Source organism: Mus musculus, chromosome 12, assembly GCF_000001635.26.
Source record: "Mus musculus strain C57BL/6J chromosome 12, GRCm38.p6 C57BL/6J".
Classification (NCBI taxonomy): domain Eukaryota; kingdom Metazoa; phylum Chordata; class Mammalia; order Rodentia; family Muridae; genus Mus; species Mus musculus.
Window position 1 is genome coordinate 27198257 of NC_000078.6, and position 27513 is coordinate 27225769.

The 27513-nt window shown below is 41.4% G+C and overlaps 1 long non-coding RNA gene across 1 annotated transcript in view; it reads right to left on the reverse strand.

Annotated features, from left to right (window-relative positions):
- Gm40872 overlaps positions 1-9795 on the reverse strand; it is a 38280-nt gene extending 28485 nt beyond the window's left edge. The window contains exon 1 of the long non-coding RNA XR_872613.1: positions 5872-9795. This is a non-coding gene — a long non-coding RNA (predicted gene, 40872). The remainder of the gene's footprint in view (positions 1-5871) is intronic.
- Positions 9796-27513: the final 17718 nt, after the last annotated feature.

Genomic DNA, 27513 nt, shown 5'->3' on the forward strand with positions numbered 1-27513 from the left:
CAAGCTCGTGCATTTTGTATCACCATGACTCTCCTCTGACATGGCAGCTGCCATGTATAGATCACCTCTGACTATGGAGGCTGATAGTGCTGGGTTTTACATGGGTGAAGTAACCCTGAAGCTCCACACTCACACACTGAAAAAGCAAACAAGACTTCCAGGCATTGCATAGTACAACCTGTGACTTCATCTTTTTATCAGATATGCAGATTGTATAGTAGTTCAATGTGTTCCATGATATTTAACTGGTAGAAATGAAATCTAATTTAATTTTCCTTTTACTGTGAGAATTTCATTTTGAAACTTAGCAAATTATGTAATTCTTACTGGGGAAGAAAACCATTTTAGTACCTAAAGTTCATAAAAGAAGACAGTATTTACAGTTGCTCTAGGCTGCACCATGGCTCAGTGGAAAAAAGCAGAGGGGGCAACTGGTCTAGCGTTACATAAATGTTTTCTTTCCTTACCTCATGTCTAAAAAGGTTGCTAAATGCTATTTCCTTTAAACGTAAATGTAGAAATTTATCAAACATCAAAAGTCAATTCTTGATAGGTAAAAGTACCAGGAAATACTTCATATATGCACATAAACATCATACTGTGCATGGCTGATGTTGTATGCTTCTCTAGTGAACCACGAGACTCTCAGGATGGGTTTGTTCATTTGCCAACATGAAGACCAAAAGCTAAAAGGATAACAAGTCTCTCTCTCTCTCTCTCTCTCTCTCTCTCTCTCTCTCTCTCTCTCTCTCTCTCTCTCTCTCTCTCTCTCTCTCTCTCTGTATTATAGAATATAAGTCCAGTCAAAAATCGGAGTGGTGTAAATTACAGGCTGAGTTCTACAAAAATTCCAGACAGTAGATAAGGCAGAGGGAGAAAATTCTCTTATTCAGTCTTGTGTCCTGTTGAGGCCTGAACAGTTAGGGTAAGTTTAGCTCACATGGAGGAGACCAGTCTGAACCAAGTGTAAATCTTATTACAAAACAACCATGGACATATTTAGATAATGTCCAGAAAGAAATCTTGTTGCTTTGTGATTCAGTCATGTGACACATAAAACTAACCATGATAACCCAAGCAAACAGAAATTCCCAGAGAGCCAGCCTCACACCCAGAAGGCCAGGAGCTTCACAAGTACAGGAATACAGATGTGATAACTCATTGGTGCACAGAGCCCCAATCAAAGTGTGCAGCTTCTGAAGTGGTGCATCTGGCTGGAGGGGAAAAATTAATAGCTCTGTGGCTACAGACCATGGATGAAAAGCTGAATCTCAGACCTCAAAGCTCACTTCACACAAATATAATGGGAACGCTGCATGCTAAACCATCCAAAGGTATGAGTCTGGTAGCAAAAACTATGCTTCTACTATCATTACTATCATTATCATACATTGCTCATGTTTGCCTATGAAAATTGATTGTAATTCAGCAATCTTCACTTTCACAACAATAGGTATTACCTTAACATGGCAAAAGCTACCACTTAGATCCCCAGGACACTGAAGAGTTTATAAGGATTCAGCTGGAAGAGAGGTGCTCACAGTTGAAGGTATTTACCTTGAGAACATGATAGCATTATGTCCCAATCAACTTTGTCCATTCTCATTCCTCAGGAGATAATTACAATGTACAAAACTACCATTTTTAAAACAGGCTACTGGGCTTAACCAAGGCTGCTTGCATTCATGTGGCTGTGAGGTGACTAATGGGGACATAGACAACTTACCAGTAGTCACACCACCAAATAAAATGACTTCCCTACGCAAGCACCATGAACTGCCTCAGGTGGGGTGCAGCTTCATGAAACCTACATCCACCCATGAGGGTATGTTGACAGGCAGGCGAGACCTTGGACATGTCTTACACAATATCAACAGCTACACAGAATTTCTGGGTGGTACCATCATGTTTTGCAGCCCTCCTCCTTATCTCCTGGCTCCCATAGCCTCTCTGCTCCCTTTCTCCCTCTCTCCAACAAGACTCCTTAAAGATGTCACGTGACTGATACATTACATGTGCCCCAACTCTCAGATACTACAGTACCTAACACTTGACTTCTTCAGGAAATGGCCAGTGCAAGGTGTTCTAGCTCTCTCATTATCCAGAGCACCCTGGGAGGGTATCAGAGCACCTGTTCTCCATGCTGCCATGAGTCACTCCTAAACTTAGACTCTGCCTCTCATCTTGCCTGGCAGTAGAATTTTACTTGCAAGCAAATACCTTTCCATTGAATCCTAGGAAACAATGACTAAACAAAATTCAAGGAATTTCTTAGGATAGAAGAGGTACACAGAAAAGTGGCAAGAGCATGAGTGAGAGGAAAACACCACATAGAGAATTGGGAAACAAACTAAGGTCATAGTGGATGAGGTGTAAAGGTTGTCTGGAAATCCCCATACCCCACGTCTAAGCAGGCTTCGTGACTTCATAGGCAGCAGAGCGTAAAGGAATTGATACTTGAGAGCAGTTGAGGACTGTCTTAACAGTGCTCTGGTGCTCCCTGCTTCTTGGCTGTTGTAATCTTTGTTCTTTAAATTCCATTGCCATTCTGTGAACAAGTCAAAGGAGAGGCTCACAGGCAGAGGTGATGAGCAATAGGCCAGCTTCCCAAATAGCCATTACTGGCCCTTCTGTCTGGGGGAGCATCTTAGAACAGACCATCCAGTCTCTGCTACACATGCCATAAGCAGGCTGTTCCCACTGCCCATGCTGGACCCATAGGAAATAGAAATGATTGCTGTGATATGAGCTACAGGATTCTGAGGTGACTTTTTTTTAAATATCTCAACAGATTAAGGGAGAGCTCTCATTTTAAATACAAGTTGCCACTGTGGAATCTTGTGAATCCATCTCCATGTTAGCTAACTATGTGGCCAGCCTCAGATCCTTAGACTAACCAAGCAATTGCCATACATTTTCCTTTCTGATAGAAACCTGCAGTCTAGCCATGCTCCTGCCCAAACCCTTTTCCTCTTCTTCATGGTATATGAGAAATGCAGGCATACACAAGGAAATGAGGAACAGATTTCTTATCCAGGAAACCAGAGCTTTACATAATAACAAACATCGAGCTTCCTGCTTTGCGTGCCCTCGGGGACCAGTGGAGATAGTACATGTGCACATTGGAGCCAATTGTTCTGAAACTCATTCTGTTGTATACGTGTGACAGATTGGCATCTGGATAGCTTCCTCTGGGAACCCCCCTCGCCTTACTTCCTGCAGGGATCCACATGTGTGTTTAGCTGTACATACCCGAGGGTGCTGGGCCTTCTAGGGAGGCCATTATACTAGGCTGGGTGTCTGGCTGTCACCAGACTCTTCTAATGGACTCGGCACTGTTGAAGAAACAACTGCAGAGTAAGAATACAGGGATGAGATGCTTCGGAAAGATGAGCCCCTGGGGTACTCAGTGAAAGCAGAAGAAGAGTCTGATCTGTATGATGATGTTACAGGGTGGACGGAGAGACATTTAACCTCTTTAATCTCTTGTACCTCAGACCCAGAATAACCAATGTCATTGGTTTGCTTTGAAGCTGAATCAGTTTGAGATTCCTTCTACCTTCGGGACTGCTTCTTTGGTCGCCAGTCTGGAAAGACCTATTTGGAGACAATTGCCACTGGAGCTATGCCCCCTCTGTGCCTTTTACTGGATGCATCACTCCTGACTATTAAATCCTTGGTGGTTTGAGATTATATCTATCACGGGTGATTCGATGATCTAGCTTCAAAGAAAACTATTCTGTTTGATTCTGCAAAAAATTAGAAGCAATGGTCATGTTGTTTCTTATCATAGAAGTCAGAACAGATCACAACATGAGGAGAGTATCTGTTCTTCTGGTCTTGACAGAGGATCTTAACAACCCTCCCAACCCTCTAGTGACATGTTCTCATGTATTGGTGTTAGAGAATAGCCTGATACTTCTAGACCACACTGTGAGTGTTAAATCTTCCAAATGAAAGAGCTGAGTCCTGTTAGCTAGGAAACTCACCAGCCAGCAGGTGCAGAGCATGGCTCTTGCATGCTTCTCCCCTTCCTGATTCTCTCTGAATCTAATACAAGACTGAACCAGCACTAATCCCAACTCCTTTCCACTCAAGATGTGTCTCTTTATTACTTCTGTAGTAACTCTCATCAGGATGGGCTCCTGGGCTGCCCAAAGTCTATCGCTGCAGGGGTATCCATTATATCTTGCCTTTGACTTTGAAAGTTCACTCCAACTGCACAGATACTAGCAACTGGGCTCCCAAATGCCTAGGCAAGGCAACTTTCAATTCTAGATTACAGAACCTGCCACCATCATCTCAGTTGCCTCTCAAGTGTCCCAGACCTTCCCAATAAGACCCACAATCTTGGCATCTTTACCAGGAAGACTTGGATGCGTTTGTTTCTCAGAAGTTCTGATAGCTGACAGAACCATTCTTCATGTTGATCTTTATACAGTACATTTTATAGTTTTTCTGTAACAGCAGCTACATAGGAACAGAGTTTGGAAGGGAAATGTCCCCTCAAAGATTCATGTGCTGGTGCTGTTTGGGGAGATTGTGGAACCTTGAGTGCATGGAACCTAGCAGGAAGAAACGAAGTTCTGGAAAAACAGACCTTCAGATAGTCTGGCCTTTCTTCCTGTCTTCTAGTTCCTTCCTGATTTGCCCACTTGTTGGTGAGGTCCCATCAGCAATGGCCCAAATCCCATCCCATTGTCATGCCTCCCCTGCCATGATGGGGCATGCACTCTTAAAATCATGACCAAGAAAGGTATTTTCTCCCTTAAGTTGCCCTTACCAAGTATTTTATCACAAAATGAGAAAAGTAGCTAAGAAGTCAGTCAACACTATCATAGAGTTGTCTTTAGTCTTTCTAAGAACACTTCTCCTACTCTCTGTACCTAAGTTCCATGCTCTGATGATTCCCTGCACTCATAGGAAGGAGGTTCTGTCTTTATACAAAAAACATAGTCAGAATTCAGGAGCTACTTCACACACATGGACCCAGTCTTAACACAGTGTACTAAAAGAACAACTGGCACACTTCTGGAGAATTCTGTAGGTTAGCTCGATTCACAAGTTTATAAGATAGTACGTGATGGCTCTCCTTCACTATTGAGCATTATGTAAGAAGAAATGTGACCTGGTTTTCTAGACACTTGGTAAAGAAGTTATCCAAAGAAAATATCATCAGTTCATTCAAATTGAGTGTATAACATAGGAAAGTGTTAGGGAATGTATTTGAAATATAATTTTAAGAACATATAAGACAAGATAAAACAGGAACCACAAAATCTACACATATAAGAAGATCTAGAAAGAGTTTGCTGGAGCAGATAGAGTGATTTACAGTAGGCACTGGGATTGTTTGTGTGCAAATAAATGATAATACAGTTTTCTTTTTTTTCCAATTTTTATTAGGTATTTTCTTAATTTACATTTCAAATGCTATCCAGAAAGTTTCCCTAAACCCTCCCCTACCCCACTCACCTACTCACCCACTCCCACTTCTTGGCCCTGGTGTTCCCCTGTACTGGGGCTTATAAAGTTTGCAAGACCAAGGGGCCTCTCTTCCCAATGATGGCTGACTAGGCCATCTTCTGCTACATATGCAGCTAGAGACATGAGCTCTGGGGGTACTGGTTAGTTCATATTGTTGTTCCACCTATAGGGTTGCAGACCCCTTCAGCTCCTTGGGTACTTTCTCTAGCTCCTCCACTGGGGGCCCTGTGTTCCATCCAATAATACCATTTTCAAATCTATAAAAATTTTTTTTAAAAAATTCCCCTGAAATACTGTTTATTCTTTAAAAGAAGACTTTCGCATTAATTTCTGCAAGTAAGTCTGCCCAAATTAGGGTTTCTATAGCTGTGATCAAACACTGACCAGAAGTAGCTTGGTGAAGAAAGGGTTTTGGTTTACAGTTCCACATCACAGTCCATCATCAAAGGAAGTCATGGCAGGAACCTGGAGGCAGGAAAAAAAAAAGCTGAGGTCATGGAAGAGTGCTGCTTACTGGCTTTCTCTGTATGGCTTTCTAAGCCTGTATACACAACCCAGGGCTACTGCCCAGGGGTGACATCACCCAGAGTGGCCTCAATAATAATTAACTAAGAAATTATCCTATAGAGTTGACTACAGGCAATCTGATGGAGACATTTTCTGAATTTCTCTTCCCAGATTACTCTAGCATCTGTCCAATCATCCCCAAGTTAGAATCTGCCCAGTCTAGGCTTACAGCTCGTAAATGGAATAACTGGATTGTGTGTCTTTTATATGGACTAACCAGAATGTTCAGTTCTTTTTACAGATTGTCTTGAGCTTGAGGCCAGTTTGTAGCACGTAATGACGATGTGAGACCGCATGTAAGACCATGACTCACACAAACAGGACAAACCAAGAGAAACTAAAGAAATAATAATAACATTTGTAGATAGTCCAGAAAAAAATGTATCATCACTTGTGCTTGCTTGGGCTTTAAGTAGCTCTGGCAGGGAGACTCAGGGTCTGCATCACTGGCCTCTAGCTTTTATCCAAGGAACTTTACTTACCCTGTTCACAGGACCTTGCGATACTTAATTGTATACCTGAGATTCCATGAAGATTTTAGATAGGGTTTAAAAAGTCTTAATAGAACTTTATATTTGATATTTATATATATGTATAAACATAATGCAGGAATATCAATATCATACACATATAACATATATGACATGTATAACATAAAAAAGAGAGGGTTAGGGAGCATAAAATCTAGTATCCAAACCTTTAGGTTTCATCTTCCTCCTTCTGCAGAGCAGCCGCTGTGGGAAGGTCTCCATTTTCTTTTTTTCTTCTCTTTATATGGGAAATCCTTACACCATTCTTGAAAGAACTCTAGACATCGTTGCTTTGAAAAGACTTGTGACATTTCAAGATGATGGCATTTCTGCCATCGGGAAACCCAAGCCTCAGTAGAAGCCAAGCATCTCTGGGTTTCATGCTACCTTGAGTGATCCCAAATGCTCTGAGCTTTATCTCAATGCAGCTCACTGTCAGTTAGCATCATGTTACTAATACTCAACCAGCTTCCCTGGTACAGGGGACATGTTTATGAGGGCTGATGCTCTGGGTCTCTTTTATGATGTCCTCTGACACCAAGACTTCTTCTCCTAAACATCTTTTCAGAGATTATGTATCAATTATAAAGGCCAAACTATGCTGGTCACCTTGAGGCTGCTTGATCAAATATTATTCCCCCGTAAATAAATTTACCTAAATGTATAGTATCCATATACTTCTTCCATGTAGTTCTCTTCAAGACTTTCTGATAAGCATGTTCTATTTTTTTCTCCTTGTCTCACTGTTCTCTCCTTTCCCCTCTTTCTGTCCTCTATAGAAGTCTCCCTCAAAAGGCGAGTCATCAGCCATGAAATAGCCTCTCTTGTCATTGAGGAGAAGAGAAAGGCTGTGAGCTTAAGATTCAGGCTGAGTGTGACATCACAAGTGGGTGTGCTGGTCCCCAAGTGAACTCTGCACTTAAGCAGAGGTGGTTCCTTAAGCAGAACTATGCCAGCTCTCCACAAGCAAGGACCCTGAGGTATCTCCATCTATATTTCATAGTGAAAAAAAATTCAGGTAGTTACCAAAACAAACAACCTTATATAGCTGGCTACTTCCAAAGGACTCTGGAAACTTGTTTGAAATGCCCTTTCTGTGACAGTCAGTTGTCAAATCTTATCCTAAAAGAGATTTCCATCCATGGATATTAAAATGTCAGCTTTATCGAGCATCTTTCTCTTCCCCCATATGACTTGGCTTCTTTGACAGTGGCCCCATGGCTCTTCTGTGTTTTTACCTTTATTCTGAAAGATCAGAAAATATTAAAACACATACACACACACACACACACACACACACACACACACACACACACACACACAAACAACTTTAAGAATGGGCTGCATAAGATTACCTTTCCCTCTGCTAACTGTTCTTGCAGAGTACAAGACAGCTCTTCTGTGTGGATTATTTTGACTGGCATCTAACCTGGCTGCATGTATTCCCACATACTAAAATAGCATTAGCAAGCCAGATCAATTGGGTTGTGCCTACAGTCTCATCATGGGAGGATGAATCAAGAGTATTGTTGTAGTGGGTTGGTCTGATGCTGCTATGTATTCTAATGGCAAATACTGGCTCCCAAGATCTGATTGTCCCCCACCCATGTGCAGATCCTCACACCAGGTAAAGCTATGTAACCCCTCCCCCCCCCCAATTAAACTGTTCAGTCAAAGGCTACAGCGTGTGATTGGGCTGGAGAGGAAGAAAGGTGGGACTTGAGAGTCAAATGAAGGTCTCAAAAGAGACCAAGGGGAGAGAAGAAAGGATACCAAGAGAGGAGGAAGCCACCATGAGAGGAGATGGACCTTGAGCACAAGGCCACGAAAAAAACGGCAAATAATAAGGGACATAGTGGCTAAGAAATAAGTTAGAAGAGCTCCAAATCTGCCCAGTCTAGACTTCTAGGCTACAGCTTGTAAATGGAATAACTGGATTGTGTGTCTTTTATATGGACTAACCAGAATGTTATAAAATTCTTTTTAAAGATTGTCTTGAGCTTGAGTCGAGTTTATAGCACATATTGACTATGTGAGATCGCTTGTAAGGCCATGACTCACACAAACAGGACAAACCTAGAGAAACTAAAGAAATAATAATAATAACATTTGTAGATAGTCCAGAAAAAAATATATCATTGCTTGTACTTACTTGGGCCTTAAGTAGCTCTGGCAGGGAGACTCAGGGTCTGCATCACTGGCCTCTAGCTTTTATCCAAGGAACTTTACTTACCCTGTTCACAGGACCTTGCGATACTTAATTGTATACCTGAAATTCCATGAAGATTTTAAACCTTGTCCCTCATTTCTCTACAGGAGGGCACTAACAGAGTTCACTGTGCCTTGTCACAGAATTGATGGCTACTGTCAGCACCAAGCTAAGCTCCAGCTTCATTTCAACCTTCATGACTAGCTGAGCTCATGAATTAAAAATGGGGCTTCCTGTATCTGCAATGTCTTCCCTGAAGGCTTTCATCCATGAAAGCCTCATCCTGCACCCTAGCTGGGGCCTGCACATCTTCGCCGTGGCTCTCCTTCGGCTGAACAGTATCTCTATGAAGAGGTTTGAACATAACAATTTTTCTTGTACATTTGCTCTTATTAGCACAGAATTACTTTAAAAAGAAAGAAAGAAAGAAAGAAAGAAAGAAAGAAAGAAAGAAAGAAAGAAAGAAAGAAAGAAGAACCTGCCTTTCTATAGTACAACTATTTTTTAAAATAAAGACTGTTTATTTTGAGGTAGTGCCCAGAGTACAGGCACATTGGTTTTAGTACCACTTTAAGCTAAAATAAAACTGTACATTAAAAAAAATGTATGTATCTTGCCAATATTTCATAATGACCATGGATTATTTTTGAAGTCAGAGCAAAGAAAAGATCACTTCAGAATGGTTTTCTGTTCAAAATATGTGAAAATGACACCACTGTGGTCTGGGTGACAGGCTGAGCAAGGGTACCTGGTGACCTTGATTGTTTTAACTACAGTACTAATATCTGTGCATTTGTAGACACCTTCCACTGTAGATAGGATTCGAGAGGAATCTAGTGTCAAGCAATGTGTTCATACAAGCACAGCTCAGTGCCTTAGGTCTGGGGTTTAGCCTAGTTCTCCCATGTGTATGCAGCCCCTGGCTTCTGTGTATCTCTCTCTGTCTCTGTCTCTGTCTCTGTCTCTGTCTCTGTCTCTGTCTGTCTCTCTCTGTCTCTCTCTGTCTCTGTCTCTCTTTCTCTCTCTTTCTCTCTCTCATTCTCTCTCTCTCTCTCTCTCTCTCTCTCTCTCTCTCTCTCTCTCTCTCTCTCTCTCTCTCTCTCTCTCTCTCTCCCCACTTTGTGCCTAAAGGGGATTGTGCTAAACATCCATGCTCAGACCTGGGCTGAGACCTGAGGGTCTACATGCCTGTTGATTCCCCAAGTGATGGTGCCAATCTCAAATCACACTCCTAGTGGCAAGATTCCATGCTCATTGCTAAATCAAGCTTTCCAATATTATTTTCTGGTCCTCTAGAATATTATCTAGAAACCCAGGGAGCAGATTATGCACCCCTTTGCTTCATAAGGCAACTGCGATGTCTTCAGTGAAATCAGTTCTCTGAGTTTTAAAATCGCCAGCAAATCAATCTACATTTGTGATGTTCCAGGGTCCAAGCTTATGCTTCCAATCTCTGTTTGTCTACCTCAGGTTTATATGAGTTTATATGAGCTCCGGGTTCAGGGAGAGACCCTGTCTCAAAAAATAAGATAAAGAAGCATGGTAAGGACATTCAGTGTCAATCGCTGGCCTGCATATACTCAAGCACACATAGCAAACACTCAATAACATCCTCTTCAACTGTGTTACTATGATTTAGTCTCACTGGAAATCCTGTTGTTTCTGCTTCTGGACGATAGTCTTGCTGTTGCTGGTTTGAGGTTTTATACACTGCAGAGAATCAAATTCATTGCAATAACTCTACCAGGGTCTAACACTAGGCTACACGTGCAGCAGGAAAACATTCTTATTTATTTAAATTTTATTTATATGTTTGTTTGTTTATTTATTTTGTGGGGGATGGTACTTCTATGCCACAGCAAGTAAGAAAACAACTTTCAGAAGTTGGTTTTTGCCTTCTGCTACACAGGTTCTCAGTATCAACCTTGAACTTCACGTTTGGCAGCACTGGTTTGGATACCCATTGAACCATCTCATAGGCTTAACTTTCATACTTTTAGGACTTTTCATGGCTTAGACCATCCAGATATGAGTGTTTTTCAAGCCACACATCTTTGCTATTGAGAATCTTTGGAGTTCTCAAGTTGGAAGACGGGAAGAATAGTGACTAAAAAGTATGAAGGGGAACTTGTGGGCATTTTGAGAAGGTCTCCTAGAGCAAATGGCTTTCATGTTCTTCCTCCTTACCTGGAGTTTTCTTGTTTGTTTAAGGCACTCTTGATGTGTAACCCAGACTGACCTGGAACATGTGACCTTTTTGCTGTGGGCTCTTGAGTGTCTGGAATTTCAGATGTGCATCACCTTGCTTTACAACTTTTAGGTTCATAAGCTGCATTCCTTATTTTAGCCAATAGCAAACATGATTTAAACCATATTTAGGAGACAAATGCATGTGTGTGTCCACACACATGTCTATGCATGTGTCTATGTGTCTGTGTGTCTGTGGGTCTGTGTGTCTCTATGTGCACACACAGACCCACAGACACACACAGACACACACACAAAATAACATTTTGGAAAAAAAACATTTTGGGGTCTCCTAGAGCAAGTGGCTTCCAAATAGAAAATCTGATGGCAGAAATCACACGAAAGAAAGAAAGAGAGAAAGAGGGGAGAGAGAGAGAGAGAGAGAGAGAGAGAGAGAGAGAGAGAGAGAGAGAGAGAGAGAGAGAGAGAGAGAGAGAAGAAAGAGAGAAAAAAGAAAGAGAAAAAAGTATAGAAAGAATTTCATAGTAGTTTTCAGTAGCAAAAGCCCTTTGTTTGAAAATATGCTTGTAGATAATGCCCCATCATCAAAATTAGATTCTGAGCTAAGAGGAATGGGTGCTATGTGGAGCTGTGCATTAAAGAGAAGTCATTTATGTTGAGATAATGAAACAGAATTATGGACAAAATGGGGCTTAATGAATGCCTTCACCTTGTAAGTGAAGAGATAAAAATGAGATTTAGCTTTAATTCTTCCAAAATATCATGGTAAAAAAAAAATCTATCCTTGAACATTGGTAGCTGAGCCCTTCATTGTGCAGTATTGTTGATTTTTGTAAGGTTTGAACAAATATTTGAACTGTATAGGAAAGTATGTGTTTGTTTGGAAAGAGTTCCCAATATGCTCTTTTCAATTAAAAAAAAAAGTCTGTAAACAAGTGTGATTACTACTGTGTCTCATGTTGTTTGATGTTTACAGCCTTAATAAGCATGTACACTAACAAGACTCCTATCCAGTGATGGGAAATTGATGGCATGAGCTTATCAAAGATACTTTAAGCAACACAAGCTGTTTGGTACTCAGAGCAAGGCTTGCTTTACCCAACACCTACAAGCCTACACATGCAATGCTCTCATATTTATTTATGTGTTCCATGTCACCATGCAGTTTAATGTGATGCAGACATCAAGTCCTGTCTGATTTTGATATATTTTGAGAACTGGACATTGAATTATGGCTAAAATATTATTTTCAAATTTTTAAAATAAAGTCATGAAAATCAGGCAAGATCCTTTTCATTCTGGATATGAGATTTGGGATTTTTTTTTACTCTGTGTGTGTGTGTGTGTGTGTGTGTGTGTGTGTGTGTGTGTGTGTGTGTGTGTGTGTGTGTGTATGTGTGTGTGCTCGCTATGATACATAAGTCCATGCATACCCAAAAGCCAGAGGGGACATCAGATGTCCTGCTCTGTCATTCCCTGCTTTACTCCCCTGAGGCAGGATCTCTCATTGAACCTAAGCTGGTAGCCAGCAAACCCTAACATTATTGCTCTCCTGTCCCTTCCCTGACAGCCCCCAACCCCATACACAGTGATGGGCCTGCAGGCATGTGCATGACCACCCCTGTCCTTTTATATAGTTACTTTCTGGAGATTTGAACTTGGGTCTTCATGTTTTCACACCATCTCCTAGTTGCTGCTTCTGCTGGTTCTTCTTCTTCTTCTTCTCCTTCTTCTTCTTCTCCTCATCCTTGTCCTTGTCCTCCCCCTCGTCCTCCTCCCCCTCTTCCTCTTCCTCCTCTTCCTCCTCTTCCTCCTCTTCCTCCTTCTCCTTCTTTACAAATTCTAACTTGTATAGGTTGGCATTGAAATCATTGCAGTCCAGACAAGCTGAACTTTCAATCCTCCTTCCTCAGCCTCCTAGTTAGAGTTCAGGACCTGGCTCTTAGCCTTTGACTGCACTTTCCTGTTTCCTGGTGATACAAAGAAACTTGGTGGAATGGAGAGTGAACATAATAGGGAGATTGCATGCTTTCTTTGGCAGATTCCTGAACTTGTGTGAAAGATTTCTTCTTGTTCACATCTGCTAAGAACACCTGAGGAGCTGGCACCCCAGGGTGAGCCTAACATGAGTTCCCTGATAACACAGGAAGAATGGCCCTTCTTTGGCTATTTGGACAGGGGCACATTATTTATTTTTTATTCTTTTAATTCTATCTTAATTAGGTATTCTCTTCATTTACATTTCCAATGCTACCCCAAAGGTCCCCCATATGCTCCCCCTACTCCCCTAAGCCCCTACTCCCACTTCTTAGCCCTGGCATTCTCCTGTACAGAGGCATAAAAACTTTGCAAGACCAATGGGCCTCACTTTCCACTGATGGCCTACTAGGCCATCTTCTGCTACATATGAAGCTAGGGACACGAGCTCCGGGGAATACTGGTTAGTTCATATTGTTGCTCCACCTATAGGGTTGTAGACCCTTTTAGCTCCTTGGGTACTTTCTCTAGCTCCTCCATTGGGGGCCCTGTGATACATCCAAAAGCTGACTGTGAGTATCCACTACTGTGTTTGCTAGGCCCCGGCATAGCCTCACAAGAGACAGCTATATCAGGGTCCTTTCAGCAAAATCTTTCTAGTGTATGCAATGGTGTCAGGGTTTGGAGGCTGATTATAAGATGGATCCCTGGATATGGCAGTTTCTAGATGGTCCATCCTTTCGCTTTCGTCTCAGCTCCAAACTTTGTCTCTGTAACTCCTTCCATGGGTGTTTTGTTCCCAATTCTAAGAAGGGACAAAGTGTCCACACTTTGGTCTTTGTTCTTCTTGAGTTTCATGTGTTTTGCAAATTGTATCTTGTATCTTGTATTCTAAGTTTCTGGGGTAATATCTACTTATCAGTGAGTATATATCATGTGAGTTCTTTTGTGATTATGTTACCTCACTCAGGATGATGCCCTCCAGGTCCATCCATTTGCCCAGGAATTTCATAAATTCATTCTTTTTAGTAGCTGAGTAGTACTCCATTGTGTAAATGTACCACATTTTCTGTATCCATTCCTCTGTTGAGGGGCATCTGGGATTTCTCGAGCTTTTGGCTATTACAAATAGGGCTGCTATGAACATAGTGGAGCATATGTCCTACTTACAGGTTGGGACATCTTCTGGATATATGCCCAGGAGAGGTATTGCTGGATCCTCCGGTAGTACTATGTCCAATTTTCTGAGGAACCCCCAGACTGATTTCCAGAGTGGTTGTACAAGCTTGCAATCCCACCAACAATGGAGGAGTGTTCCTCTTTCTCCACATCCTTGCCAACATCTGCTGTCACCTGAAGTTTTGATCTTACCCATTCTGACTGGTGTGAGGTGGAATCCCAGGGTTGTTCTGATTTGCATTTCCCTGATGATTAAGGATTTTGAACATTTTTTCAGGTGCTTCTCAGACATTCGGTATTCCTCAGGTGAGAATTCTTTGTTCAGCTCTGAGCCCCATCTTTTAAGGGGGTTATTTGATTTTCTGGAGTCCACCTTCTTGAGTTCTTTATATATATTGGATATTAGTCGCCTATCTGATTTAGGATAGGTAAAAATCCTTCCCCAATCTGTTGGTGGTCTTTTTGTCTTATTGACGGTGTCTTTTGCCTTCCAGAAGCTTGCAACTTTATGAGGTCCCATTTGTTGATTCTCGATCTTACAGCACAGGCCATTGTTGTTCTATTCAGGAATTTTTCCCCTGTGCCCATATCTTCGAGGCTTTTCCCCACTTTCTCTTCTATAAGTTTCAGTGTCTCTAGTTTTACAAGGGGTTCCTTGATCCACTTAGATTTGACCTTAGTACAAGGAGATAGGAATAGGTCAATTCACATTCTTCTACATGATATCTTCCAGTTGTGCCAGCACCATTTGTTGAAAATGCTGTCTTTTTTTCACTGGATGGTTTAGCTCCCTTATCAAAGATCAAGTGACCATAGGTGTGTGGGTTCATTTCTGGGTCTTCAGTTCTATTCCATTGGTCTACTTGTCTGTTACTATACCAGTACCATGTAGTTTTTATCACAATTGCTCTGTAGTACAGCATTAGGTCAGGCATGGTGATTCCACCAGAGGTTGTTTTATCATTGAGAAGAGTTTTTGCTGTCCTAGGTTTTTTGTTATTCCAGATGAATTTGCAGATTGCCCTTTCTAATTCGTTGAAAAATTGAGTTGGAATTTTGATGGGAATTGCATTGAATCTGTAGATTGCTTTTGGCAAGATCGCCATTTTTACTATATTGATCCTGCCCATCCATGAGCATGGGAGATCTTTCCATCTTCTGAGATCTTCTTTAATTTCTTTCTACAGAGACTTGAAGTTCTTATCATACAGATCGTTCAGTTCCTTAGTTAGAGTCACACCAAGATATTTTATATCATTTGTGACTATTGTGAAGGGTGTTGTTTCCCTAATTTCTCTCTCAGCCTGTTTATCCTTTGTGTAGAGAAATGCCATTGACTTGTTTGTGTTAATTTTATATCCAGTACTTCACTGAAGCTGTTTATCAGGTTTAGGAGTTCTCTGGTGGAATTTTTAGGGTTACTTATATATATTATCATATCATCTGCAAAACATGATGTTTTGACTTCTTCCTTTCCAATTTGCATCCCCTTGTTCTCCTTTTTTTTTTTTTTTTTTTTTTTTTTGTTGAATTGCTCTGGCTAGGACAAGTACAATGTTGAATAGATAGGGAGAAAGTGGGCAGCCTTGTCTATTCCCTGATTTTAGTGGGATTGCTTCCAGCTTCTCACCATTTACTTTGATGTTGGCTACTGGCTTGCTGTAGATTGCTTTTATCATGGTTAGGTATGGGCCTTGAATTCCTGATCTTTCCAAGACTTTTATTATGAATGGGTGTTAGATTTTGTCAAATGCTTTCTCCACATCTAAGGAGATGATCATGTGGTTTTTGTCTTTGAGTTTGTTTATATAGTGGATTATCTTGATGGATTTTTGTATATTAAACCATCTCTGCATCCCTGGAATGAAACCTACTTGTTCATGATAGATGATTGTTTTGATGTGTTCTTGGATTCAGTTAGCAAGAATTTTATTGAGTATTTTTGCATCGATATTCATAAGGGAAATTGGTCTGAAGTTCTCTCTCTTTGTTGGGTCTTTCTGTAGTGTAGGTATCAGAGTAACTGTGGCTTCATAGAATGAATTGGGTAGGGTACCTTCTGCTTCTATTTTGTGGAATAGTTTGTGAAGAACCAAAATCAGATCTTCTTTGAAGGTCTGATAGAACTCTGCACTAAACCCATCTGATCTTGGCCTTTTTTTGGTTGGGAGACTATTAATGACTGCTTCTATTTCTTTAAGGGATATAGGACTGCTTAGATCATTAACCTGATCCTGATTTAACTTTGTTACCTGGTATCTGTCTAGAAATTTGTCCATTTCATCCAGGTTTTCCAGTTTTGTTGAGTATAGCCTTTTTAGAAGGATCTGATGGAGTTTTGGATTTCTTCAGCATCTGTTGTTATGTCTCCCTTTTCATTTCTGATTTTGTTAATTAGGATGCTGTCCCTGTGCCCTCTAGTTAGTCTGGCTGAGGGTTTATCTATCTTGTTGATTTTCTCAAAGAACCAGCTCCTCCTTTGGTTGATTCTTTGAATAGTTCTTCTTGTTTCCACTTGGTTGGTTTCGCCCCTGAGTTTGATTTTTCCTGCAGTCTAATCCTCTTGGGTGAATTTGCTTCCTTTTGGTCTAGAGCTTTTAGGTGTGTTGTCAAGCTGCTAGTGTGTGCTCTCTCTAGTTTCTTTTTGGAGGCATGGGACAATTTCAATATTTTTGTATCTGTTGAGGCCTGTTTTGTGACCAATTATATGGTCAATTTTGGAGAAGGTCCCGTGAGGTGCTGAGAAGAAGGTATATCCTTTTGTTTTAGGATAAAATGTTCTGTAGATATCTACAAAATCCATTTGTTTCATAACTTCTGTTAGTTTCACAGTGTCCCTGTTTATTTTCCATTTCCATGATCTGTCTATTGATGAAAGTGGTGTATTGAGGTCTTCCACTATTATTGTGTGAGGTGCAATGTGTGCTTTGAGCTTTACTAAAGTCTCTTTAATCATTGTGGCTGCCCTTGCATTTGGAGCATAGATATTCAGAATTGAGAGTTCCTCTTGTAAGAGTTTACCTTTGATGAGTATGAAGTGTTCCTCCTTGTCTCTTTTGATAACTTTGGGTTGGAAGTTGATTTTGTTAGATATTAGAATGGCTACTCCAGCTTGTTTTTTCAGACCATTTGCTTGGAAAATTGTTTTCCAGCCTTTCACTCTGAGGTAGTGTCATTGCCATTCTGTTCTTGTGGCTGTCTTCTTTTAGGGTTGTTGAAGGATTACTTTCTTGCTTTTTCTAAGACGTGGTTTCTGTCCTTGTATTGTTTTTTTATTTTTTTTCTGTTATTATCATTTGAAGGGCTGGATTCATGGAAAGATAATGTGTGAATTTGGTTTTGTTGTGAAATACTTTGGTTTCTCCATCTATGGTAATTGAAAGTTTGGCCGGGTATAGTAGCCTGGGCTGGCATTTGTGTTCTCTTAGTGTCTGTATAACATCTGTCCACAATCTTCTGGCTTTCATAGTCTCTAGTGAAAAGTCTGGTGTAATTGTGATAGGCTTGCCTTTATATGTTACTTGACCTTTTTCCCTTACTGCTTTTAATATTCTATCTTAATTTAGTGCATTTGTTGTTTTGTTTATTATGTGTTGGGAGGAATTTCTTTTCTGGTCCAATCTATTTGGAGTTCTGTAGGCTTCTATGTTTATGGGAATGTCATTCTTTAGGTTTGGGAAGTTTTCTTCTATAATTTTGTTGAAGATACTTGCTGGCCCTTTATGTTGATAATCTTCATTCTCAAATACTCCTATTAACCTTAGGTTTGGTCTTCTCATTGTGTCCTGGATTTCCTGGATGTTTTGAATTAGGATGTTTTTGCATTTTGCATTTTCTTTGATTGTTGTGCCAATGCTCTCTATAGAATCTTCTGCACCTGAGATTCTCTGTTCCATCTCTTCTATTCTGTTGCTGATGCTCGCATCTATGGTTCCAGATTTCTTTCCTAGGTTTTCTATCTCCAGCATTGCCTCACTTTGGGTTTTCTTTATTGTGTCTACTTCCCTTTTTAGGTCTAGTATGGTTTTGTTCATTTCTATCCCCTGTTTGGATGTGTTTTCCTGTTTTTCTTTAAGGACTTCTACCTCTTAGGTTGTGTTTTCCTGTTTTTGTTTAAGGACTTGTAACTCTTTAGCAGTGTTCTCCTGTATTTCTTTAAGTGAGTTATTAAAGTCATTCTTGATGTCCTCTACCATTGTCATGAGATATGCTTTTAAATCTGTGTCTAGCTTTTCGGGTGTGTTGGGGTGCTCAGGACTGGCTGAAGTGGGAGTGCTGGTTTCTGATGATGGTGAGTGGTCTTGGTTTCTTTTAGTAAAATTCTTACATTTGCCTTTCGCCATCTGGTAATCTCTAGAGTTACTTGTTATAGTTGTCTCTGGTTAGAGCTTGTTCCTCTTGTAATTCTGTTAGCCTCTATCAGCAGACCTGGAAGACTAGGTCTCTCCTAAGTTTTAGTGGTTAGAGCACTCTCTGCAGGCAAGCTCTCCTCTTGCAGGGAAGATGGACAGATATCTGTCATTCGGACCTGCCTCCTGGCAGAAGATGAAAGCCCGAAACAAGGCTTTTCCCAGAATCTGTGTAGCTTCTGTAGTCTATACTCTCACCTGCGCAGACAAATCTTGGAGGGATCTGGAACCAAGGTGGCTTCCCCAGGTGCTGCAGCAAAGCCCTTCTGGGCAGGGCGGACACCTCTCCTCTAGCAGGGAAGGTGCCCAGATGTACGGAGCCCGAAATGTGGTCTGCCTCAGAAGGTCTGTGGCTTCTGCCTGTCCCAAAAGTTGTTAGCCTCTGCAGTTCACACTCTCACCTGCGCAGACCAGTCTCAGTGGAATCCAGGAACCCAAGATACTATTTTTTTTTATCAATTTTCTGTGTTCATATATGTTGATCTCTTTTTATTTAATACTGAGTCAGATAACTGCTCTATATAATCTAGATAGAAACAATATAAATTTCCAAATATACCTAGAATATTTTCTACAAGTTAATGGGAACATTTTCTACCAGTTGTTGCCTTTGCTTGTATACACATACACATACATATACATATTTACTTTGTAAATACATTTCTGTATTTGTGTGTGTACATACACATAGGTGGGCATATGTGACACAAAGCAAATACGGAGGTCAGATGACAACTTGTAACAGTTAATTCTCTCCCACTAGGCATGGAGAATTTAGGGATCAAACTTATGTTTTCAGATTTAGCTGTAAGTACTCTCACCCAGTAAAACCTCATTCCAGTCTATGCTTCTTATATTTTTAATGGTTTATTTTAAAAAGCAGAAGAGTTTAAGTGAAAAAGATAACTGTATTTTTCCATGATTTATTCTTTTTGTCTTATCTGAGAAATAGTTGTATTCTTCAAAATGCAGAGTCTTTCTCCAGTATGTTTTATACAAGAAATTTCAATTTCTATGTTTAGATTAACGTAAAAGTAAGACTTTTAAGTCTGGTTGAACTAACCTTCTCAACTCTTCAGGATATCTAGATAGTCTATGCTCTCTGCATATATACAAGTTTTAAGTATCGCTTTCCAACTTCCTCCAGAAACTTTCCAGGAGTTTCTATTATGACCACAGTTAGACTGTAGCCCTACATATTGGGAAATAGATAACATCCCATGATTTATTTGTCTCTTCTTACCTTCACCTTTCCATCTTCCCTTGTCAATATTTACCAGACTTTTTGAGTTTTTGGTTTTGTTTTCTGAGACAAGGTCTTGCTATATGTATTCCAGCCTAACTGACCTCAATCCCACAATCCTTTGGCCTCTACCTCCCATTTGTGTGATTCTCTGCTAGAAAGCATCATGCTGGCTAACAATCATTATCATCATTTTATATATTATCACTCATAAAACATGTTTCTGGGTATTACTGAGTCTGTTCTGGTTATATGCTATGGTCTTTTCTCCACTATTTGAGTTTTTATATGGCATGTTATCTTACAGTCTTGTTAAATCTATTTGTGTTCCCCAGTGGGCCTTATATTCCTGCCCACAGACAGCTAAACCATCTGTGAAAAGAAACCCTGGCTACTACTCCTTCCCCTTAGCTATTTGCATTCCGTCTCTTTGTGTTAGTGATCTCACTTTAACCTCAGCTACAGTCTCAGTGGAAATGGTGAGTGTTAATCTAACCCATCCATCCCAGTCTCCAGAGGAGAGACCTAACATGTCCCCCAGCTCTAGTTTGCTTCTCTGTTACTGTGATGACTAAAAGCATCTTGGAGTAGGAAAGGATCTATTTCAGCTTATAGCTTATGGTCCATCATGAAGGGAAATCAGGGCAGGAACTAAAGGCAGGAACTGAAGTCCCAGCCATGAAGGGGGTTGCTACTGGCTCACTCGCCATGACTTACTCAACCTGCTCTCTTAAACAATCCAGGATCACCTGGCAAGGGATAGAACTGCCTAAAGCAGTTTGTACCCTCTCACATCCATCAGTCACCAAGAAAATCCCCCCACAGATATGCCTGCAAGCCGACCTGATCGAGGCATTTTTTTTAAAATTAAGGTTCTCTCTTTCCAGATGTCTCTAGCTTGTGGCAAGTTAACATTAAAGCAAGCAAGGAAACAAAATCTATAGTATACTGAAACATTTTTCCTTATTGTTCTGCTGAGGGATTTTTAAAATTTTGTCACAAATAGCCAGCTAAACTGTAGATTTTAATTAGAGTACATACGTAAGGAGAACCTTCAAAGTTAATGTGGGTTGTAAGAAACAGAAAATACTAATGTTAAAAATGAGCACACATCTCCCTAACTAAATATGTACCTATTTAGATTTATTTAAGTTTATAAAACAGTGCTAACTTGCTTTGCTAGGCACTTTGTCACAACCATGAGAGAAGTGGCTAACATATTCACATTTGCCACTATTGCCACTGGGAACCAGTGAGAGACCTCAAACCTGGATGTAAGTCCTTGGTGTCAGGAGGAAGTGCCCCTTGGTACCTTCTGAGGAAATTGGCATGGCCAGGTGGATACCAAGTCAGGGTCATGGCTGTGACAGTGCCTTCAACAGGGCTTCCTTCCTGATGACTTTCAACTCCTACCCAACTAGCCCTGTAGTGAAGCCATCTCAGATGGTATTGCCCTGTTGCCAGCATACAGAATACTGCATGCCCAGTAGTGGACACAGATGGCTCTGGTGTCTCCATGAGGAGATATCCTGTGGAACAGCACTGATTGAGGACTGCCTATATCCATCCTTAGTCTTTAAACAAGAACAACTCTTGTACATGATGATAGTGTGCAGTTTTCTCTGGCTGCAGCCCATTGGAACAGAAAATTAAGACAGGGCAGCCATCCCTGTATGCTACACAAGGGCAAGTATACTGCCTGTGCCAATCATTGTGACTAGCACCCAGGACTATACTTCTAGGAGCTTGAGAGGAAGCAGGCAGAGAGAACAGGGATGAGTATCTCTTGGACCTTTGTGGGGGCATATATGCTGACTAGATCTATGTCGACTTGACACAAGCTATAGTCATCTGAGAGGATGGATCCTCAATTGAAAAAGTATTTCCATAAGACTCGGTTGTGGGACAGTCTGTAGGTATTTTCTTAATTAGTGATTGATGGAGGATGTTCCTCATGTGGGAGGTTATACCCCTGGGCTGGTGGTCCTGGGTTTTCATGAGTAGGCAGGCTGAAAAGCCATGGAAAGCAAGCCAGTAAATAGCACCCTTCCATGGCCTTCACATCAACTCCTGCCTCTGGGTTCCTGCCCTATTTGAATTATTGTCCTGACTTTCTTTGATGATGAACAGTGATATGGAAGTGTAAGCCAAATAAGCCCTTTACTACCCACCTTACTTTGTGGTCATGGTGTTTTGTTGCAGCAATAGAAATCCTAACCAAGTTACTGTAGCCACAAAGCAATCTGAACTTTGATGCATGTGATGATGAAGTTCATGTTCTCCTGTGGGGCAGAAACTCAGAAAAGTCCACATGGAACTGGTTAAGAGCTGAGCTGAAATAGAAAGTTAGCACTATGCCTGGCTAAGCATAGAAAAATTAAGTCTACAAAGCACACGCAGGGTGCCACTAGTATGTTCCCATTACCCTAGGGATTCAGGAATTTCCCTGAGTGGGGCCTGGTGTTGAAAGGGTCAGCAGCATCTAGAAGAAGCACTAGAGATCCTTATCATAGCACACTGCACTGTGAACCCACAGCTTCCTTCTCTAAGCATGGAGCCTGGCACACTCTCCAGCCATGACCCAGCTGACTTCAGAACACTCAGCAAAGATGGTTGTGTGCCTTTGCAATTTTGTGAATACAAGACTGAAAAATAAATAAATAAATAAACAAACAAACAAACAAACAAACAAACAAACAAACAAACAAATCCAACTCTGACAAAAACCAAAGGACTCCAGTGTGGGTGAGAAGCACAGCTTGAAGGTGTGGTGAGCTAGTTTGCCAGAATGCCCCAACACTGACCCACAGTACTAGGAATCTCTGGTTCTCTCTCCAACAGCTGTTCTGGGCCGTGCATAGGAATGTGTGAGGAGTATGTGCAGAATGGCAGGCCAGAGTGTCAGAGGCTCATTCTTTGCAGATTAAGAAGCCGTTTTCATTAAAAATGAATTGATGTAACCTCCCACCATGGAGCACGAGGGTGTCTTACATGCCTTGTTTTCAACATCCATCACTTTAACACAGTCAAATAAAATGGAGATTACTTGAAAATTCAAATTCTACAAAATAAAGCTCTTTAGAGATGGAAGACTAAAACTCTTTATGGAAAGTGTTCTTGAGATCCCCAGATGAGACCAGAAGACACCCGACAAAGCTGATTTCTTAACTTGTCCTCAACTGTATTGGGAGAAGCTGTTGTGTTTTGTGTTGTGGTATCACACAAGGTCTGACAGCCATCTGTGTTAGTGAATGGGTGAGTGGGGAAGCAATGGACCTGGGTATCCTTAAAGCAGGTAAGCCACCCTGTCCCTCAAAGGCTGAGATCATAGCTGCCTGATCTCCAGGGTACCTGATGTTGGAAGGAGCCCAAGGGAGTGTGGAAGAAGAAAAAGCAGAGGAGAGACAAATTAGCAGCCCCAGCTTCACATTTCCTTCTTGTCCAAAGCCAACAGACCTCTAGACATTTGCCTATTCCTGGCTAAGGCAGCACTCAGGGTGGCCACACCCAGGATTTTCCAGGGATCATGAGCAATTAAAGAGCACATATTTTTTTCCAATTTCAGCAGTAGATCCCCAGGCAATCCCCGGAAGTCCAGAAGGACACCTCCACAAGAATGCAGCGACACCCTTCCTAGAAGAAAGCATCAGGTCCCAGGTGGCAGCTGTGCCCTGGGCCCACCCTTATCCAGACTCCTCATCATTTCATGACCTTGGAACCTGTGGTTGTCCCTGCATATGGGCACAGATGCCTGTGGTCAAAGCCAGTGGAGTCTCTGGAAGAGTGGCTCCTAGTATTTATATCTATTTGTTTGTCATCGTTTCCCCTTTGGCAAAACAACAATGTGTCATAACTTAACCCATTCTTGTCTGCTCCTCAAATACAGGCAGAGAAGAACACAACTGGCCTACACAGCTTTACCCTGATCAGTACATTCCTTTCCACTCCTGGGAAAGGAGAGCTAAAAAACAGAGGTGCTCCTGTGCCCTGCCCAGTGGCTATCCATTCCACAGTATAATGAAGCCATGTGCCCCAGGGACACTTCAGAGAAAAACTTTCTTGCCCCATTCCTGTATTAGCTGCCATTTCATTGCTGTCAGCAGGTGCCTAGAAGTAATCAAGCTAGGGAAGGAGGGGTTTATTCTGCCTCTCAGCTACAGGATATAGTCCATCCTGGCAGTCAAGGCATGGCAGCAGGAGCATGAGGCAACTGGTCATGTTAAAGCCAGTTAGGAAGCAAAGATAGAAATACAGGTCTTCAGCCTACTTTCTCCTTTTTATGTAGTCTGAGGTCTCAGTCTAGGGAATCGTGCTACCTACATTTATAGTAGGTCTTGTTTTCCCAGCTCAATCAAACCATCTAGACAGACCCAGAGGTTTGTGTCCTATGTAACTCTAGAACAACCATTGACAATCACCATTAACTATCACAGTTTCTCATGCCTGTATCTAAGGATATGATCATCCCATGTAGCCTCTCTGTATGGGGAAGTGAAGAGAACTCAGTCAAGATGCACTTCTCATAAAAGAGCAAAGAGGACTCCCCAAGTTCAAAGACTGCTTGTACTGGGTCTAACTTCAATGAGTAAGTGCAAAGAATTAGATTAATCCAATGGTTCATTTCAAAGGAGCTGGAGCCACGTTTCAAAGATTTTAATGGCCATATCACAGAGAGTCATCACTATGTTTTGCAAGCTTTTAGAGCTGAACCTGGTACCCAGCTTTGAGAACTTGAGTATAACTCTTCTGTACTGAGTCTCCACTTTTAAGAGAAGTTCAAAGAATTATAGCTGATTTCAGGGGCTTGTCAAGAACAAAAAAAGCCTAAACTTCAGCAAGTCAATATGCAGAGAACTCAGTCAATGTATGAAAGGTAGATAGAAACATTGACTTTCGACAGAAGAAAAAAATGTAATGGTGATATCTGTTGTCTGATGCAAGTTGATCTTGTTTGGAGCCCATGATGAGTTAAGTTTTAACATTTTTATCTCATCCAAACAATAGGTCTTTTGTCAATCTTCTTCTGTGTGAGGGACTGAGAAAAAATGGTGGAATTCACCATAGTTCAACACTGTGGGAAACAGACCCTCCCATTTACCACCTCATTCTGTAGGAATCTCCGTCATGTGTTTATGGGCAGATATTCCCAGAGCATCACATTGGGTACTGAAGAAGCGGAGTGAAGGGAAATATGCTTATCTGAAACTAGATGCTGATTGACAGATGATAGACTATAGACCTGGGATTTGTAGGTTTATGGGCATCTTAATGAAATGACTTAACTTTGAGAGCAGAGTCCACTTCCATGTGTCAGCAGGACATTCAACACAAGTGGAGGCTTGCTGGTTCATTTTATGAATGTCTTTCCCTGAGTGAGAGATAGGGGACTATGGGATTATCAACCAACAGAAGGCCTCAGCTTCACCACTGGCTACAGCACCTTCTTTGTTGCCTCCTACACAGCAGACAGATTAACTAGGAAAGAACAAACCGGGTAGATGCCAAAACAACACTTGGCCTTTGGATCCCAGCTATTTCTATGCTGGATCTGCCCACACAGGCCCTCTTGGCAGGGTACAGAGTATAATGCTTTCAGCTGCCCTGTACACTGATGGAGTCTGGATAAGATTGCCCAGTAACTATCATGTCCCCAAGGACAGGGAAAATGTGTTTAGCACACAGAGGACTCTGCAGCCCAACCTTTGCCTTCCTTGCCTCCAATGTACTCTGTTTAAAGAGCCTGCCTAAAAGTGGAGTATGAAGTATTGAGCAAAGAAAGAGTGAGGTTTTGAAGGGGATGAATGTTATCAAGAGACCTCTGATGTCAGAGAGATGGCATGGCCAGGAGAGGGTGGAGAAAGAGGATAGAATCATCTGATAAAGATTTTCTGTGAGTTCCAACAATTGTTGTCAAAGGGTATCTTTCAGTTCTCAATGCCAGAAGCCCAGCATCAAGGGGCCATTCAGACTGTGCCTGCTTCAAATATCTCTGTGGGAAGTCTTTCACCCTTCCCATTCTCTGGTGGCTTTGTGTCCCTATGCTGTTCTTTCATTTACACATGTCATACTCTGACTCTTGACTCACCTTCTATGGTGTTTCTCATAGCATTGCCCCTCGATATTATATGTCTCTATATTCAAACTCTCCAATCTTATAAAGACAGTAGTCATAGGGGTAGGGTCCACCCTACTGTTGACTTCGTACTTCCTAAAGATGCTGTGTCCATATAACTTTATATCCTGATGTACCAATAGTCAGACTTTGAGTGGACTTTTGAAAAGGCTTAGTAAAATGCCTGATACCACTCTTCATACGTTTTTTTACTCTTGATTTTCTTTAAAACCTTGTAGACTTGATATCATTGTGTCCCCTTTACAGCAAGAGAACACACTGTAAAGAAGACTGGTGCTGTTGGGTGTGTTGGCACACACCTCAGTGTGCAGATAGATCTCTGTGAGTTCAATGCTGGCCAAGAATACATAGAAAGTTCCTGGATAGCTGGAGGTTCATAGTAAGAGCCTGTCTTGAAAACAGACAAACTTACAAACAAACAAACAACAAACAAACAAACAAACAAACAAACAAACAAACAATAAGAGCTTGTTTTCTAGCTCTTTATTTTTGCTCTTCTCAAGCCCTTACCATGCAAATTGCAGTGGCACATCATATGTTCCCCAATATTCAGTATGAACTACCCTACTGCAGGCTCCTGGCCTCCTCACCTATATGTCTCAGCCTATAGGAACATATACATGATCAGCATGCCAAGGTTCACAAAGCAGGCTTCTACCTGTACTTATTGAACTTGGCCACCATACAAAATGACCTGTGCCTTTACATCCTTGAAATCAACCCATTGCTACTATAAAAACAAGACTGTTGGTGAGAAAGATAGATGTGTTTGGATCCTAAACAGAAGACCCCTAACCCTTGCATCAGCAGGATATAGGAAATGAGCACTACCCAAATGTTCACAAGTCACCTAAGGTACACCAAGTAGGCACCACACTTTACAAAATTTCTGGATTCAAATTCCACCCATGATGCCTCTGTAGACTCAGACCCATAGGCTTGACCCTCTATGAAATAATCACACAGAGTATTGCTTTTGATAATGAAATTCAACAGCATCATCACAGCTCACACTGCCTGGCACATCAGGCAATATAGATCATAGAGGCAGAACAGCTAAACTTGTAGCACAAGATGGAGGATGGAATATCCCGTTCACTGCCATGATGGGAATGGGCTGAGCAGCCCACCTGGAAAGGTAGGAGCATAAAGGCTTCTTTGCTCCCAGTTCTAGAGAAGCTGGCATTGCTTTCCAAGGCTACCTACAGTGAGATGCATAAGACCAACCAATGTACTAGTGTTCCTTAAGATCAGGTATTGAGACATTCCATTGTACCTGAACCCTCAGAGGATAACGTCACAGAGTCAAAGAGGAATGGAAAGGCAAAAATGAATGACAGGGTATCAGGTTGAAGAACACTGTCGAAGAACAGAAGTATGAAAGACACAGACACAGCAGGGCAAAGAACAGAGTCCTTTCTAGGCTCCCAGGTTCCTCCTCTCTACTGTGCCCTTAACCCTCATCCTGAACGAAATCTGCTGTCAGGGACCCTGACTCCAATTAAAAAAGAGTACCTGCTCTGGGATGGCTGGGGGATTGAAGGCTAGTCTGCCCAAAAAGAATGAGGAAG